Raw genomic sequence first — 18488 nt, 5'->3', positions numbered from 1 at the left:
AGGTTTGCCCATTCTCTGAAAACTGTCACATCTTTTAACATATTCCTTGGTATCCTTGAAAATGGAAGGCCAATAATATCCTAAAAGTAGGACCTTATAAGCAGTTCTTTTGTCAAAAAAATGTCCTCCACATGGTTCATCGTGGCATGCTTTAAGTATTTCCGATATCTCATCTTTTCGAACACATCTTCTGATGATAAGATCTGGTCCTATTTTGTATAATTCTTCATTTATCCATGAATAAGATGTGCTATTGTGAACTATCCTCCTCTTTTCTCTAGGAGACAAATGAAATGGTATTTTCCCTATAGCTAAATAGTTATTAATATCTGCATACCAAGGTGATTTAGTAGATTCTGTAAAAAGATATTCATCAGAAAATTTTTCTTCCACAAGTTGATCATTATTATCATTATGAATTCTAGATAAAAAGTCAACAATTGTATTCTATTTTCTAGGTCTATCTAGAATGGTGATGTTGAATTTTTGTAACAATAAGTCATTTGGTTATTCTTCCATTAGTGATTGGTTTATCATTAGGTATCTAATGACAGAATGGTCTGTGTGAATGAAAGTTTCATAGCCGGTTATGTAATGTATGAATTTGTTAATGGCGTGAACTACAACGAAAAAATCCTTCTCAGTTACAGTATAATTTAGCTCTGTTGGAGTTAAGTTTTTACTGGTGTAACAGATTGCATAATGAGTAAGGTATTTTTCCCTAACACAACTCCTAAGGTTGTATCTGAAGCATCAGTTGATATATGGAAAGGAAATTTCCAATTAGGTCCTTTTAAGATACGTGCTTCAGGAATTTTCTTTTCCAAAGTTTAAAGGCAACTCGACAATTAGAATTCTAATTGAATTCACAGTCTTTGGTAAGTAGTTTAAAGAGTGGAGATGCAATTTTTGTGAATTTTCCTATAAACCTTCTATAATATCCAGTAAAACCAAGAAAAATCCTAACATCTTGTTGAAAGTTTGGCATTGGTAATTTAGAAATGACCTCAACTTTAGATGAGTCTACCTTAATTCCATCTCCTGAAATATGGTGACCTAAAACAATTCCTTCATTAAACATCATAAAACATTTCTCATGACTTAATGAAATATTTGTTTCTTTACATCTTATTAAAACTTTTTCTAAATTTTCAAGTGCTTCATTAAAATAATCTCCATAAACTGTGAAATCATCCATATACACTTCCACACAATCATGACTAAGATCAGAGAAAATTCTGAGGACTTATTTTTGGAATTTTGTCGGAGCATTGCATAATCCAAAGAGAAATGGACTTAGTAAGCATAAGTTCCCCATGGACAGGTAAATGTGGTTTTATCTTGATCTTCAAGTGCTACTTGAATCTGATTATATCCACTAAAATCGTCCAAAAATGAAAAATACTTTTTCCCTGCTAATGTGTCCAAGACTTGATCTATGAAAGGAAGTGGAAAGTGGTCTTTTAATGTTTCTTTATTCAATTCCCTGTAATCGATACATACTCTCCATTTCCCATTTTTCTTTGGAACGATTACTAGGGGTGAAACCCACTAACTGTCTGATATTGGATAGATGAAATTTACATTTAGCATCTTTTGTAATTCCTCCTTAACAATTTATTTTAGATTTGGGTTCATTCTTTGTTGTGGCTATCTAACTGGTCTTGCACTTTGTTCAATGTAGATATGATGTATGCAATTTTTAGGATCAATTCCTCTCATATCAGTGTATTCCCATGCATAAGTAGAAGAATGTTTCTGTAAAACTTCTACCAATTGATTCTTTTGTAATAATTCCAGGTTTTTATTAATATTCAAAGGTTTACATGGAAAAATTTCTATTGAATAATTCCCAAATTTGTCCATGGAGAGCAATGATACTTGTCTAGATGAGAGATATTCATTTCGACTATGGTCATAATGTGAAGAAGATTAATTATTTTCCAGTATATTTAAAATTTGGTCCTCCTTTCTTACTTTTTCAATAGTGAAACCAGATTGTATATCATCATCATCATCTATCCATTCCTCATTCTCTATTTCTATTGTTGTTTTTGTAGGTGGGTATAATGTAAACTTCTTTGTAGAATTTCCATCTGAGATAAACATGTCACCTGATCTAGAACTGATGAAAGCATCAACTGTAGCTAACCAAGGTATTCCTAGGATTAATGGAATCGACAGGGTATTCCCAAGAATATAAGGATACACAAACATCTTCCAACACACCATCAGGTTTAATTACAGATCTATCTGCTAATTGTAATAGTGTTGGTGTGTATTGAAGGTTAGGAAGCTTAAGTGAATCCATAACTTGTTTACTCATTATGTTTATGGTTGCTCCTAGATCAATCAATGTGTTTGGTATTTCAATTCCATTGATGTGAATTTTCACAATGGGGCTCCCTAGATCTAGATATTTTTGGATTGTCGTTTTCCCCATCATGATGTCTGCAATTTTCCCAACTAATTGAATTCTTTTTATGTCTTTTCTTTTTCTTCCTGATCTTTGAGTACTTAATTCCTTAATTGTTTTTGCAAAGATTTATATTTCTTTTATGGATTGTAATAAAGGAATTTTTATACAGACATTTCTTAATTCATCCATCATATTATAATCAGGCAATGTGATTTGTTTTTCTACTCCTTCATCAATTTTCAACTGTTCAGGAAAAGGTGGTCTAATGGATACCAAGGGTTGTTCTATAATAGGAGTATTCATTGGAACATTTTATGTTTGAATATTCTCTTTCTAAGGGAGAGAGGTTTCTCCTTCTTCATATTGATTTTTATGTTTGTGAATATTTTTCCTTGCTTCTTGAATAACAATAGGGGGTTTTCTTTGTAATACTCTTCCATACCTTAATTGAACATTATTTAGATCTAGTGGAGTTATTACATAGGTTTGAGGATTTTTCCCTTCCATATTGTAAACAGGTTGTTGTTGTGACATCTTATTATTGGGATTTGGAATTGGTTGAGTGGGTGGTTGATTTGATTTTTGTGCAAATGGTAGGGAGAGTTGTGGATTTTGATTCTGAACTTGGACTTGAGGTAATTGATTGGCTTGATGAATTTTATTATATTGGGGTAGGAATTGTGGTGGAAAATTAGGATAGGATGGTGAATGTTATTAATATTGAGCATGCCCCATAAGGATTTTGGCATCCTTGATTCCAAGATTGTAGTTGTGGTTGAGCCCAACACTGTTAAGATGGATTCCAATTATTTTGTGAAGACTGAACAAATTGTTGTGATCTAAAGCCTTTTGTTTGATTTGTTTGAGAGTTTTGCCATGGTCTCTTGGCAATAAAATAAAGAGGGTCTACTTGTTCTGGTATCCCTTCATCATTAAATACAACCTTGAGACCTGGTAAAGGACACTCCTTAGTATCATGGTTATCTGCACATATGGCACAAATTTCTATAGTTTTTGAGTCTAAAGGATATTCTCTTAGAGCATGCTTCTTTCGACATAAAGGATAGAAAATGGATAATGCAGCATTTTTGGATTTTTGCTTGTTCTGTATTTTAAGGGTGTCTATTTGTTCACTTAGACTCCCTAAAATATCTGTCTTGAAAGTATCAAGTAAGCATCCTAATTCTACCCTACCGACTATCCCAGCTGCAGATTTATTGATTCTTGATAAGAAAGGGGCTCTAGGACTTTTTCTAACTCATGCTTTACCCCTTGAGATATGTACACATAAATCACAGATATCTGCAAATGGTAATTGAGAAATATCTCCTTTTCCTGTTAAGTTAGGGAGATCGATCCATTCATCTTTGATAGCTTTGAGTAGGAGGGCTTTCAAAGTTTCCTCATCCAAATTATCCATTTTTTCTCTTTTAATATTATAGACAAATCTCTCGACTAAGTCTTGAATATTCTCATTGTCACACGGAATGATTCGTTCTTGCGGACAAGACCGACCTCCCTAGTATCTAATGATATCTAGCGACAAGCAAACCAAACAAATTCTATCTTTCTCTAAATATGCAATTTATAAATAAAGGAAAACAAGTGTTTTAGGCCTACCTTGGGTCCAGTGCAAGTTTGTTGAAGCCTCGCTCCGTTGATCCAAATGAGCTCCCTTGTAGAGAATTTGCAAACACAAACAAGCACACACATTAAGTAGCACCTGAAAAGCCAATATAATAAAGCATACTTATCATGATGACCAAGGAATTCATGAAACAAATCACATAAGACAATTTGTTGAGAAAAATGAATATGATTGTATTAACTTAAATCAAAGAATAACCTTACAACCTGTGCCTTGATGCTGTACAAACTCCTCCCAGGGTCTAGCAAGAAGTCTCCTCTACTTTGACAAGTTTCACTCTCTTCCCAATGAAGCCAAAAGGTATGTGATCTCTCCTCTCAAGCTTAACTAGGAAGTCTCAGTTCCAACAGCATTTACCCTAAAAAATGTTAAGCTTCTAACCTCCCTAGCAACCAGCCCAATGCCTTAATTTATAGTGCAATGGAGAGAAATTACTAGGTCCACCTTCAAAGGGATAAAGCCCTCCTTCAAAGGGATAAGCTCCTCTCATCAAGGGATTAGCTCCTTCACTTTTGGGATGCATGAACCACCTAGGAGCGAACCATCCACGTCAAAATTCCTTCTAGAATCATCTAGAATTAACCCAAAGTGAGTTTTTAAGAATAAACTTGCGCCTTTTTTACTTTCACAGGGGTCTGCACCCACTCCTTTAGAGACAGAGCGGGCAGGTATGCAGGTAACATGAACAGGGGGTGCGGGACCGCAGGTAATAGTGAGAGAAAGTGCGGAACCAGAGCTTTATTGATTTTTAAGGTCTTTCTCTCATTTTCAAAGCTTGGCATGAAGAGCTGAGGTTTGAGACTTGCTTAGGAGGACAGTATGAATGATGATAGACCCATACTGACTGCAAATAGTCATGGTGACAGTATTTTGTGTAACAGATTTCCCCCTAAAGTGTGAAGTCTGTAGTAGATGAGGATTTCATTTATCATCTAGGAAGAGTGAAGTACTTTATCATTTCGAGGATCATCTTGTGGAGAGCCCGGTTGGAACTTGTAAAAACATTAAATGCAAAATATATATATGAGATCGTATTATCGTTGAGGTAAGCATTCCCATACTCAGATCAAAATTGACTAGAAAACTAACCACTGCTCTGATATAGGAATGATCTTGTAATACATCACAAGTATAGACACATGTAGACACAGTATGGACGCAACCATCTGTTTATGAATAGTCCACTGTATAATGAATACAAAATTCCTCGCAGCTTGGATGGTGGAAACTAGATCCAGGGTCTTCATTTCTACTTCCCGAAATAGTACAATTCTAACCATGTGAATGAATGTGTCGAAGTCGAACATGGTAGAAACCACTTGATTACCAGTCAATGACGTAAACTGTTAACAAGTGTGAGAGAAACCACCAGTAATGTCAATGGATCTCAAAGTACTCAGTACAATCCATGAGATGTGAATAGATGTGTTGATGTCGAACATGTCACAGAATCCTTTGATCGAAGGTCAATGATGCAACCTATCGTCGAAGGCGAGAAACTTTCCATTTAGGCATGCAGATCCCAAGGTACTGACAATTTCTAGATAATGAGCTGAAGTTTATATAAATCGATCCGTCGTAGGCAAGCCCACAACACGAAATCATAGATCAAGTTTGAAGAAATTTAGTTGCAAGGACTGACTCAGGGATGGTCAATATGTATGATAGATATTTTGCAGATGAATGGCTTATTTGCACTAACTTCTTGAACACATAACGACACAACAGATGGTTTGGTGACAATTGACCCAAAGTTAATACCCAGAAACCGGCTGAAGACTTTCAATATGGTTTGATCAACTGTTAGGCAAAGTATTTCCCAACCCAGGTGAATAAAAGTGTCGTGTTCAAGAGTGGTTACAAAGTATGACAAACAGGCTCATTTTTCTCTCTTTTCCCCCACCATTTCTGGCAACTATCTCTTTATTTTTGACAAGCTTGAGGAGGATAACATTTGCTTGATTATAAGCTCATCCTTTGGATGATTCCAACTTAGTTTAAATTCGAACCCTAAGAAGGAGTGGTCTGTTCCTGTTTGTAATTGAACAGGTCCTTTACTGTTAAATTTTAACGAGTCCAGTATAGGAGAAACTCGGCGTTTTTAAATTTTAGAGAGTCTGAAAAAACTTAAGAAGACTCCATGGTTGTCCTTTTTCGTAAATTTGTGTCTCCCAAGCCCGAAAAAGTATAAAATAATACTTGAGAGAACTGCTTGATCATTACAACCAAGGAGTACTTTTCATAATTAGTGCCTCTGATCCGAAAAAAGAAAAAAAGCAATCAATGACATGTCATTTTATAACCAATATCGAATTTGAAACGACAAAAATCCGGCAATCTTTTCATGTTTTTTCGGTCAGAAAAGGGTTGTAAGTGGACCGTCTTTTTAGTTCCGTTTTAACAAGCTTAAAAATAAAAACTTGGCAATCTTTTCATATTTTAGGAGTCAGAAAAGAGCTTAAAGGTGACTCTAATGTTTCACTTTTTCGTAAGTTTTAACAAGTTTGAAAAAATGATAAAAATGTACTCATATGGCCGACTTTCAATTTAATTTACGAGCAGGAAAAGACGGAAAGAACTCGTCATTTTCATTTGTTTTATGAGAATGAAAGATAGCAAAATAATCTCGGGATTTTCATGAGTTTAACGAGTCTTGAAAATAACTGAAATTGACTCGAGATAGGTTTCATTTTTACAAAAGCTTGAAACAGAGAAAAAATATGCTTCATGGTAGTTTCATTTTTACACAATCTTGAAACAGAGAGAAAACTGTGCTTGATGCCCCCTAAGCATAACTACTAGAGCACATGCCCCCCAGCTTCATTTCATTCAACTAAGTGGATGAAATGAAGGTTCAATTACGAGATCATTTGAAAGACTCAACCTAAAACTGTAAGAAAATTATGCAAAAAACTGAAATAACTAACCTAAATATACAACTTAACATTTATGAGATCTAGTCAAACTCTCGACTCAATTAGAGGAGGATTTGTTTTATTTTTTAACGAGCTTGACACAGAAAAAGAACTATGCTCGGATCCAGTTTCATGTTTACGCAAGCCTGAAACGAAAAACTATGCTTGTTATAAGTTCGCATGCGTCACCATTTTGTCACACGGAATGAGTCGTTCTTGCGGACAAGACCGACCTCCCTAGTATCTAATGATATGTAGCGACAAGCAAACCAAACAAATTCTATCTTTCTCTAAATATGAAATTTATAAATAAAGGCAAACAAGTGTTTTAGGCCTACCTTGGGTCCAATGCAATTTTGTGGAAGCCTCGCTCCGTTGATCCAAATGAGCTCCCTTGTAGAGAATTTGCAAACACAAATAAGCACACACATTAAATAGCACCTGAAAAGCCAATATAATAAAGCATACTTATCATGATGATCAAGGAATTCATGAAACAAATCACATAAGACAATTTGTTGAGAAAAATGAATCTGATTGTATTAACTTAAATCAAAGAAGAACCTTACAACATGTGCCTTGATGCTGTACAAGCTCCTCCCAGGGTCCAACAAGAAGTCTCCTCTACTTTGATAAGTTTCACTCTCTTCCGAATGAAGCCAAAAGGTATGTGATCTCTCCTCTCAAGCTTAACTAGGAAGTCTCAATTCCAATAGCATTTACCCTCAAAAATGTTCAGCTTCTAACCTCCCTAGCAACTAGCCCAATGCCTTAATTTATAGTGCAATGGAGGGAAGTTACTAGGTCCACCTTCAAAGGGATAAAGCCCTCCTTCAAAGGGATAAGCTCCTCTCATCAAGGGATTAGCTCCTTCACTTTTGGGATGCATGAACCACCTAGGAGCGAACCATCCACGTCAAAATTCCTTCTAGAATCATATAGAATTAACCCAAAGTGAGTTTTTAAGAATAAACTTGCGCCTTTTTGACTTTCACAGGGTTCCTCACCCACTCCTTTAGAGACAGAGCAGGAAGGTCTGCAGGTAACATGAACAGGGGGTGTGGGACCGCATGTAACAGTGAGAGAAAGTGCGGAACCAGAGATTTATTGATTTTTAAGGTCTTTCTCTCATTTTCAAAGCTTGACATGAAGAGTTGAGGTTTGAGACTTGCTTAGGAGGATAGTATGAATGATGATAGACCCATACTGACTGCAAATAGTCATGGTGACAATATTTTGTGTAACACTCATATTCTTTTTGTGTCATTTTGAAGACTTCATCTTTAATGTTATGAGGCATACAATTATATTTATATTTTTCTAAGAAATATTCTTTCATTTGTGCCCATGTCCTTATAGAATTTGTCCCTAGACTCACAAACCACTTTAATGCTAAATCATTTAAGGTAGCAGGGAACAATTTCAATTTTTGAGCATCATGCAAATAATCATATGATGTGCATAATACTTGAAATTCGAAGAGAAATGTCTCTAGGTATTCAATTCTTCTTCCATGGAAATTAGGAAGAATATAAGGTGAAATATTTTTCATTGTGAGGGTTGTATCTTCATCGAAAATAGGAAATCCAAAAGGATATTGATTTCCTCTACCTCTACCCCCTCCTCTATTTCTATCTCCACCTCCTCCTCTACCTCTTCCTCCTCCAATCCTATTTTCCTCACCATTGACATTATGTACCTCACCTCCCCCTTCTTCAGCCATGACAGATTCTTTAGAACTAATGTAAGGTTCTTCTAATTCTTCTGGTTCCTCTATCAATGGGTAGCCAAAATAAGTTTCTTGTTCCTCTTCTTCATTGGGAATTTCTAATTCTTCTCCTAGAATTTGTTCACTAGTGGAAGATAGAAAAACTACTCCTGTAGTTGGGGATGTAGGATTTTCTTCAATTATAGCTTCAGTAGATGAAGTAGGTGAAGTTTTGGATTGGATTTCTGATCTTGAGACTTTAGGAAGTCTTCTTTGACCTACAAATGGAATTCGGGTTTGAGTAGGTGGTGTGGAATTTTGAAGTCGTGGTGAAGTGAGTGGATTTGTGGGGATTAAGATTCTTCCTCATCCTACAAATCTACCTCTAGAGTCTCTATCCCTACGCATATCATGTTTTGAATTGATGATTTTTTTAACTTCTATTTGTACTTCCCTAGCAACGACACCAAAATGTTTAGTCAATTTAATGTTCTTAAATTGTAAGCATAAATTATCAACTAGGGCAGGTAAACTAATGAAGTACAAGTGCATTGTATGTGCTAGAAGTTACTTATGTCATTAAGGTGTTTATGTTATGGTTAATGTCTAAATCTAGAATCAGTATGGGGATGATGTTACTATCTATATTAGAGTATTATCCTTGAGATATGTTAACTCGTTATTCTAAAATTAATCTTAATTGTGTTGAAATTTGTTGGATGGTTGAATAGTGATCCTAACTCTACTCTATTAAACTATTTTTTATTATGTTTGGATTTTTATGCTACAACCAAACTAGACTAACTATGAAAGCATGGAATGATGTGAAGGAGATCCTACTTTATCGAATTGGAAAATGAAAGATGCTTGAATTTAGTTGCTAAGAAAATACTGTCACTCTTAACTATTGCAGCTTCACTCAATGCAAAAGTAAACAAGAACAAGATTGATAAGCTATGAAATAACTAAACTGTGAAACGAAATGATTGAATTATACTAGGTAGAAAGAAAACGAAATGATCGAGTTATGCTAGGTATAAAGCAAATGAAATTACTGATGCAGATGTCAATTTAATCGCGAACTCCATTGGACTGCATCCTAAAAATATAAAACAAAGCATCCACAATTTAATTCTAAGAAACCAAAGAAAATCTATTTGCAGTGAGTCAAAGACCTGATCTGCACGTAGGGGCCCTCCACGAGGCAGTCAACAACTTTAATCAACACAACATGAAATGTATGAACCAAGATCTATTAATCGGAAAATAGTTTTAACAGGATGCTTTCAAAATTACATACAATGGTGCACACAAAACACAGAGCAACCATTGTTCTTATAACATTTTCTTTATTAACAACATGAGAAATTCAAGCCTAAGTATCTTCGCTACAATCCTTATCAAACCAAATCATATCGCTTAATCATCAATTTGATATTTGAAAAAGCAAATTGATAATATTTCATGAAACTCAGACTCTGTTTTGGCACACTATCTTGCAATTGACTGCCATGGTTGACCGCGTTGCAGTGCAATTATCTTGATAGATTGGTTCGAGTAAACAAGAAGAAATCCGTGAGGGGATCATTCTCCATCTACCCATATACTCATTTGTTGAGCTGGAGCAATCAAACCCTGTCAACAATGGAAGTAGCTGCAGATTTGTGGATTAGCTGCAAAATCAGGTAAATTATGTAGTTGAATGAAAAATTTAATAAAACAATAAGGTATATGGACAAAGAGGACATATAAGTGCTTACCTTAACAAAACCTCATATTTATTGCATTTGTTTAGGTGTTAGGAATATGAAAAAGGAGGAAATATGGGCGAAAATAGGGTGTCAAGGTAAAGCAGTTCTTGGAATCTACACCTTCCTTTGCCTTAAGCAACAAAGAAAACCTTGAACTTTTTTTCACTTCTATCAGCTCCATGCTTGATTTTGTAGAGCCACTTAGAGGTAATAACCGATTTGTCATGGGGTCTAGGGACCACATCCCAAACATCATTCTTCATAATAGACGTGTATTCTTCATTCATAGAATCCTTCCATACTTGTTGCTTCACAGCTTTTTTGAATGATGAAGGCTCATTTTGAATGATAGTGCTCATGGCAGTCAAGTATCCTTGATACCTGTTCGGCTTCTTGCTTTCACAAAAAGTCCCCCTTGGTGCAATATGTCTCTCAACATCTTCGAGAGTCTCCCTAAGCCATGAGGGTATCCTCTTGGAGGAGGAGGGCTCTTGAGGAGGAGGATCAATAGGATCCATAGGTTCATCAATATCCGGCATTGTTTCATCTTCTTTTGCACCCTATTTTCCGATGTCAGCTTCTTTGTCCTTCCTTGGGATAGGAAGGTTGTTGATCTTGCTGAGGGCCATATCTTCATCGAAGGTGACATCATGACTTATCTCAACTTTCCTTTGACCAACCACATAAATTCTATAACCCTTATAATTTTCACTGTAGCCCACAAAGATTCCTTCCTTCCCTGGTGCACCCAATTTTCTTCTTGTCTCTTTCAGCACATGAAAATATATAAGACTTCAAAAAATTCTAAAATGAGAGACATTGGGTTTCTTGCCAGTGAATAATTCTTCGAGATTCTTGGAGTCTAATGCTTGATGAGGGCATCGGTTTTGAACATACACAACGGTATTTGTAGCTTCAGCCCATAGAAACTTTGGAAGCCCTTAATCATGAAGCATGCCATGAACAAATTCTACAATAGTACGATTCTTCCTTTTAGCCACACCATTCTGCTCAGGAGTGTATGACGTTGTGGTCTCCTTCTTAATGCTAGCTTCTCTGCAATAATCATTGAATTCATTTGACTCATACTCAGTTCCATTATCAGTCCTCAATATCTTGATTTTCTTGTTGGATTGTTTTTTAATCATGGCTTTGAAGTGATAGAACCAGGTGAACACTTCATCCTTCTTTTTCAAGAAGTAGATCTAGGTCTTATGAGAATAGTCATCTGTAAAGGTGAGATAATATAAGTATCCTCCCAAGGAGTTTATGGGCATCATACCATATGTGTCAGAGTGTATCATATACAACCTGGGTGGGAATCCTCCAAGGGTAGTGATAGTAAGTTCCCTGTCATGAATGACCTATCCAATTGAAAATAGATCATTCTTGATCTCAGTGATCCTTAAGAAGTACGATTTAATATCCTCATCCTTTCCCTTATTAATACCCTTCAACTTATTTTTGAGAAATAAAATTTTATTAGCATCACTAACCTTGAACATGTTGACCAACCTGTCGTAGAACTCCTTGGAGGTGTTCAAATCGGAGATGTAGGCCACCAGACGCTTGTCAATGGAATCTCTGATAATATTCTTTTATTTGACTTCAACCCTATTGTACTTGGTCTTCGTAGCAGCCGTTGCATTTGAAGGAGGCTCATGGATTTTACCCTTCACATAATCCAACACTTCTTGTTCTTCCAAGGTCAAATAAAGAGACTTCTTCCATCCATGATAGTCATATTTTTCATGGAGCTTGTCTTCAGCCGGGAAGTGGGATGAGGAATCCATTGAGCCTTTTGTCCTTGTCCAACTGTCTATAGTGATTTCTCTTTCAGTCTTGCTTGGGCTTTGTCTTCACCTCACCTCTGATACCATGTTAATTTTAGGTAACAATGGTATGTTCTATGCTTAAGAGCAATTTTACTTCAATTTCTTTATTAGCCAATATCAATATCCAATTTAGCAATCACATCAACATGATAGTAAAATGCAGATAGAACATAAACATAAATAGTAGAAGACAAGCCAAGATAAGAGGATACAAGATGTGGTACCAGCCATGGACAAACCCCAATGTGGGGAAAACCTTGATTAATTCTTCTTATATTCTTCAATAGTTCAACACAGAGAGAGAGATAGTACAAATTACCAATATGATAATTTATGATAGCAGCAAGAAACCCTAACCAGAAAAGTCAACGCTGGTCAAACAACACAGAATTATTCCTCTAAACAACTCGGTCAAACCGAGTCAACTTCAACCTCTAACATCAAGTCTAATCAACCCAAAACAGTCTGAAAAAGTCCAGTCAAAACTGCTCAATGAAAGTCAATCTGTGGCCAGCCCTAGGGAAGTCAACACTGGTCAAAGGAGAGGTCAAATAGTCTCAATTTCAGCGCCAAGATCTGAAGCCTGCTAGGATAGAGCTGCCTCACCCAAACTGTAGTCAAAATAGGTCAACGCTCGAGGTCAACGCAGTCAAACAACAATCCTGCAGTTCGGTCAATGTTGGTAAAAGCAGTCAAACTGAAATTTGTCCTTCTTCCTTCGCACATCCACCCTTCTTCCTTCGCACATGTGAGAGATAGTTTCCCAGATATGCATACCCAATCACAAGAGGAGAGAGAGATATGTGAGATGATATGATGGTTAAAATGACTTGAGGTCTCCTCCTTTTATATGCAATGTTGAGGATGAGTTGGGGGGTTTGAATGCCTGTTTTGCTTGCTAGCCGACCTTGACAATTTGTCCATAATATAAATAAATTCATATCTCCATTTTTACATGTCAGAATTGGATGATCTTTAGATCAATCCTAATCTCTCAAAGAGAGGAACCCAAGAAAAATATCAGCTATCATAAATAATATGACCCATGTGGATTTTGGCCCTAGTTGCCAATTTTAACAGAGTGGAATGGGATAATCTTTGACTCCTCTAGTAACTCATAGGCCAAATGATAGAGGATATAAATATAGGAAAGTTTCATCAATAAAAATTCCATTCTAACTCCATCCTCAACTACTGAGACCTCAAAATATGCTAGTTCTCTGGTATGTCTAGTGAAACCATTCATTAGAGAAATTTTGAAGTCTAAAATGTTCCTCCCAAGGGAAATAATTAAACAATAGATGAATTTTTGAAGGGAAATAATTTTATTTTATTTTTTAAAATTGTATTTTCAAATTATATCCTTATATGTTTACTCAAATTTTTGGTGTATGCACTATTCAGTGTAGTTTTTTATGCCCCTTTTACCTTAATGTAAACACTATTTTGACCCAATAAACCTACTTTACACTCCATTTTGTGTACATTGTCCTAATTTTGGCCTAAAAATGCATCAAAATGGTATTTAAATCATTTTCTCTTAAATTGTGAATTTTTGATCAAATTTGTGCATTAGAAAATAAATCTAACATAAATGGCTAGAAAATGGAATTTTATGGTAAATGCTTATTCTTTGGAATATGTGCAGGACATCCAAGTGAATTCTAAAACATGGTTTTGTTCCTTGGGAACCCCATATGGATGAATACCTATTAGTTCTCCTGAAATGGGCTCGCATATTCCTGGTCAATGCTTGGTCGACACATCCAGTTTTAAGAAAAATACAATTTTTAGGCTAAAAATTAAAACTGTTTTCTTTTTTGAGGGATTTCACCTAATTGTGAGTCACTACAAAGGTGGAGTTCGACCAAAACAGTTTTTTAAGTTAACATTTTAGTTTGTGGTTCGATCTTTCATAGAATTTCAATTCCAAAACTTTATGTATAAATATCCAAGCAGATAAAAACATTCATAAGTTTGTAATTTCTAGATTTTAGTCTTTGAGAGTTTTCGCTTTAATTTCAGATCTTCAAAGTTGTGTTATAGCGTTGGACATGTTTCTTTCATCAATACATGAAGCTTCTTGATTTTTGTTAATTGATATTCTCAAAAGTCCGTAAACTAAGGTTCACATGTGCCCTTGTTTCCACTTGTTGTCCATAATTATGTATGCTAGTATATATTTTCATATATTTTCCTTTTATGTATGTCCATACTTATGAAAGAAAATTATTACTTTCATGATATTTGAGTTATTTTGTTTATATTTTCAATTTCATGAGATTTAAGCTATCTTATTCATAATTTCAAATTTCATGCTTTTAGTTGTTCACACTTGTTTATAATTTTATGTTTACATTATTAGTCTTATTATTTTAGTTTTAGTACTATTCATTAATAGATTGAGTATTTTCATCACAAAATAGTTAATGCTCTTGAAGGCATCCTATTGGTGGGATGGGTAAATGACTAAGAGTTTCCATCCAAGAGAAAAGGCTCTAGTGCATGCATAACTTATTGTTGGGAACGAGATCCCCCAAAGGGCAGTTTTGGGGCTAAAAGCCCATATTTTCATCAAATTTTATAAGAAACTTGTAAAGACTCCGCTTTTTGTGGTTGCAGAGCACGTAGGTGTTGTAATTCATAAAGGGTTGTCTGCCCTTAGTTTTGTAAAGTAAAGTCGGTTGTAAGAGATCTACCCATGGTCTACAGACCATGGGATTATATAAAAAGAGCTAAGCTCTAAGTAGTTAGAGTAATTGATAATGTAGGAGAGTCATAGCTCTGAAGTAAGAAGTCTAAGTTTCAGGTCGTAGCATGGGTAGAGGCTCTATGGCTGAGTGTGCAGAGGCGTAGGGTAGAAGTTCGTAGCTGAGTGCGCAGACCCCTGAAACTATGTGGGCAGGGTGGATAGAGTCTGTAATCACTTTGAAAAGATTAATAAAGAGAAGTATTCTGCAATTTCTGTGTCTTTGTTCTGATTAATGCATCTTATCATTTTATCTATGAATTTCCTTTATAATGCTTATGTGATGCGTGAATCTATATGATTATGTTGGATAACTGAACGCATATAAGAATATTTGTTTACGCGGTGCTAACTGTGAGTATCTAATAAGATAAGTAAGGCACTTGGACTAGTTTAGGAATCTGCACGGTATGCTTCTTTAGCAGCATGAAAGTGTCTAGATCAAGGGTTAGGGCTGTACGAAGGTTAGTTGTACCCTTTCGTGGAGTTATTGAAGGATGGAAGAGAAGGCTCATCCACCAAGCCCTAGAGCGAAGTGACCTACACTAAGGCAAGAATAAAGGGAATAAAATGACATCACGACCATCTCAGGGTGCGAAAACTTGGTTCTAGCATCCCCCCATACTACTTCGGGTGAGACTTCAATCCACGCTCCGTGGGCTGATGCCGAAAGGGCTAGTAGTGTAGGGATTTGTTTGGCTAATTAACGTTGAAACTAGGTCGGGCCCCCTCAAGCCAACAAATGGTTCTGTTGCTGGGACTGGAATCTGCATAAGAGATGTGTGATGTCATATCACTAAAATCTGACTAAGAAAGAGATTGGAGACTAGATGGATAGGAAGATCCACAAATTTGTGGCACAGGAGAACAAAAACCATGACTAACAAAGGAACAGTGGCTGGACAAGTACCTGTATACAAAGATCCACAAGATCTTTTTTTTCTCCTTTCTGATTGAGCTATATGAGTGGATTGTGAAGCTAGGAGATAGCTAAGGAAGGTGGAAACTAGACAGTCCTATTGTGTGGACCCCGGAGCTAGTGCAAATGTTGGAAGAATTGGAGGATAAGATCACCTACGCTATCGATCATTGGCTCGATTGCGTCATAGGAGGATTTGTAACTGAATTTACGGTCGACACCTCAGTCAACTACAGCAAGGCGGAGCATCACTTTTTCAAAGGACCGCGAGGTAAGTACATGAAATATTTGAATACTTGGATTAAAATGCTATTGTGCAAAAAACGGGTTATGCAGCTACCTTGATGTTCGAAGCTATGCAAAGCGAAAAACTTACAGAAACGAAGGAAAAAAGGGTTCTTAATATAGTCAGTTGATTTCACCTCTACGAGGTGACAAAGAGGGAATAGTGTATGTTTCTCCGCAAAGTGCTATTTTGTTAATAAGTCAAGGATTCCCGCGAATACCACCTCCACCCACACCACCTCCAACTTCACCACCATCACCTGCGACTTCACCCATACCACCTCTGCCTCCACTGCAGTTCAGTATGGCGAATTCAGTGAAGTTTCCTTTGTTCAAAGGCTTGGGGAATGAGGATCTGTACCAATTCTGGTTCATTGTAAAAGTTTTATGGGAAGCTTAGGGCATTACAGACGATAACATGAAGAAGGCGACATTGGTTAGCGCTCTACAGGATCACACGTTAACCTGTTATATCAAATACGCTAATGATAACCCGAATTCTAGAGTGGCAGACATCTAGACAACACTAAATAGAGAATTCAATAGGCCTAAATCTGAAGCACAATCTATTGTGGGGTTCAAAGAAATTGTGATGCGACCAGGTGAGACACCTTGGGAACTCAATTAGAGGTTGAAGTGTACAATCCATGGAGCTAACATGAACCTAATAGATGGAAAACATCGTGAGTGGTTTGTGGCTTCGCTCTTGCCACACTTAAGGGTTACATTGTCACAATAGAAGATAATGACTCAGGAAGAGGCCTTGGAGATTGCAATAAGACTGCATGAAATACTGATGCGGGATCCAAATCTGTCAGTTCAGCAAATCCATAAGTAGTTGAAAAATATTTTCCTTGAGATGCAAAGCTTGAATCAGGACATAACAGTTCGACCAGAAGTGTGCGAAGAGGTATGGTGCCTGAAATGCAAGAGTCAAGGGCATGACAAAGACCGTGTTCCAGTCCTTGCGAACTAGCTTACAGTAGGAGGACCGACGCCTTTGAGTCCAGAAGCTCAAGCAAGATCAAGTGTGGGGCCTGCATTATGGTGCACTATATGTTAGGTAGCAGGAAAACATGCCACAGATAACTATCGTCTGCTGCAGAAGTTTGTACAGACACTGCAACAACTGTTCTACAAATTTTGTAGGTCGGTAGGGCATGATGAGCGTAATTGTAGGAGTTATGAATTGATGATGGATAAAACTCTCGCCTATAAGGTTCAGGCCGAAACGCGATCCCCTGACCAGAGCGCAAGGATGGTGTTGATAGGATTTCAGGGGTTTGGACGAGGTCGAGGTAGAGGAGGACCTGGCAAGGTCGAGGACTGTTGATCTACTACAATTGCAGAGGGCCAGGACACTATGACCGTGATTGCACTCACCCAACATGTCCATCATGCAAGTATTGCACATTGTTTGATCATGAAATAGAAGACTGTCCTACGTTGATAGCAAGGATACGTGACAAAGGGGCGTTACCACTGCAGCCTACTCAAAACCTGCAGATGATGAGGTCTGAGCCACGCGAAGAGGACCCAAATGTTAATATAGTGCTCCAAAGTGGAATCACAACAGGATATGACAAGGGGAAACAACTAGAACACAGTACATGGGTTCACAAAGCTCCAGTAAAGGAAACTAAGTTTTATTTGGAACGGTCATGTAAAACCTTCATGGAAGCAAAGAAGAGATTCACTGAGCCCTCCACCTCAGGATGCAAGGATAAGCCTGATTAGGAGATGGACCCTTCTATGCTTACAACTTTCTTGGAGGCCTGTATGAAGTTATTGTGCGATAGTAAGGCTATGAAGGGGTTACAAGAGGTCATCAATAGATGTGCTAGAACTGCTCCGGGTGAACCATGCATAGTGCGAAAGATAGGTAAGAATAAAACAAGGACGGGACGAGAGATGAGACTGCTGCGCAGATAGGAGAGTATGCGATGGATCAAGTTATCTTGGACTTGGGGTCAGATGTGAACGTCCTACCAAAACAGACTTGAGAACAGATGGGAAAACCCGCGCTACAATGGTCTCCAATTCAGCTAAAGATGGCGAATCAACAGAAGATCATCCCCATGGGGCAGTTGTAGGGGTGACAATAGATATTGAGGGTGCAACATGCTGGATGACTTTGAAGTGATAGAGATAGTGGATGACAACAACCCATATCCTGTGCTCCTTGGAATTGATTGGGCTACTAATATGAATGGGGTAATCAACCTAAAGAAGTGAAATATGATATTTGAAAAGAAATCG

Source organism: Pinus tabuliformis, chromosome 1_2 (assembly GCF_031772625.1).
Source record: "Pinus tabuliformis cultivar Carrire ecotype Pingquan chromosome 1_2, CPIR1, whole genome shotgun sequence".
NCBI classification, from domain to species: domain Eukaryota; kingdom Viridiplantae; phylum Streptophyta; class Pinopsida; order Pinales; family Pinaceae; genus Pinus; species Pinus tabuliformis.
This window is presented reverse-complemented; position numbering follows the sequence as displayed.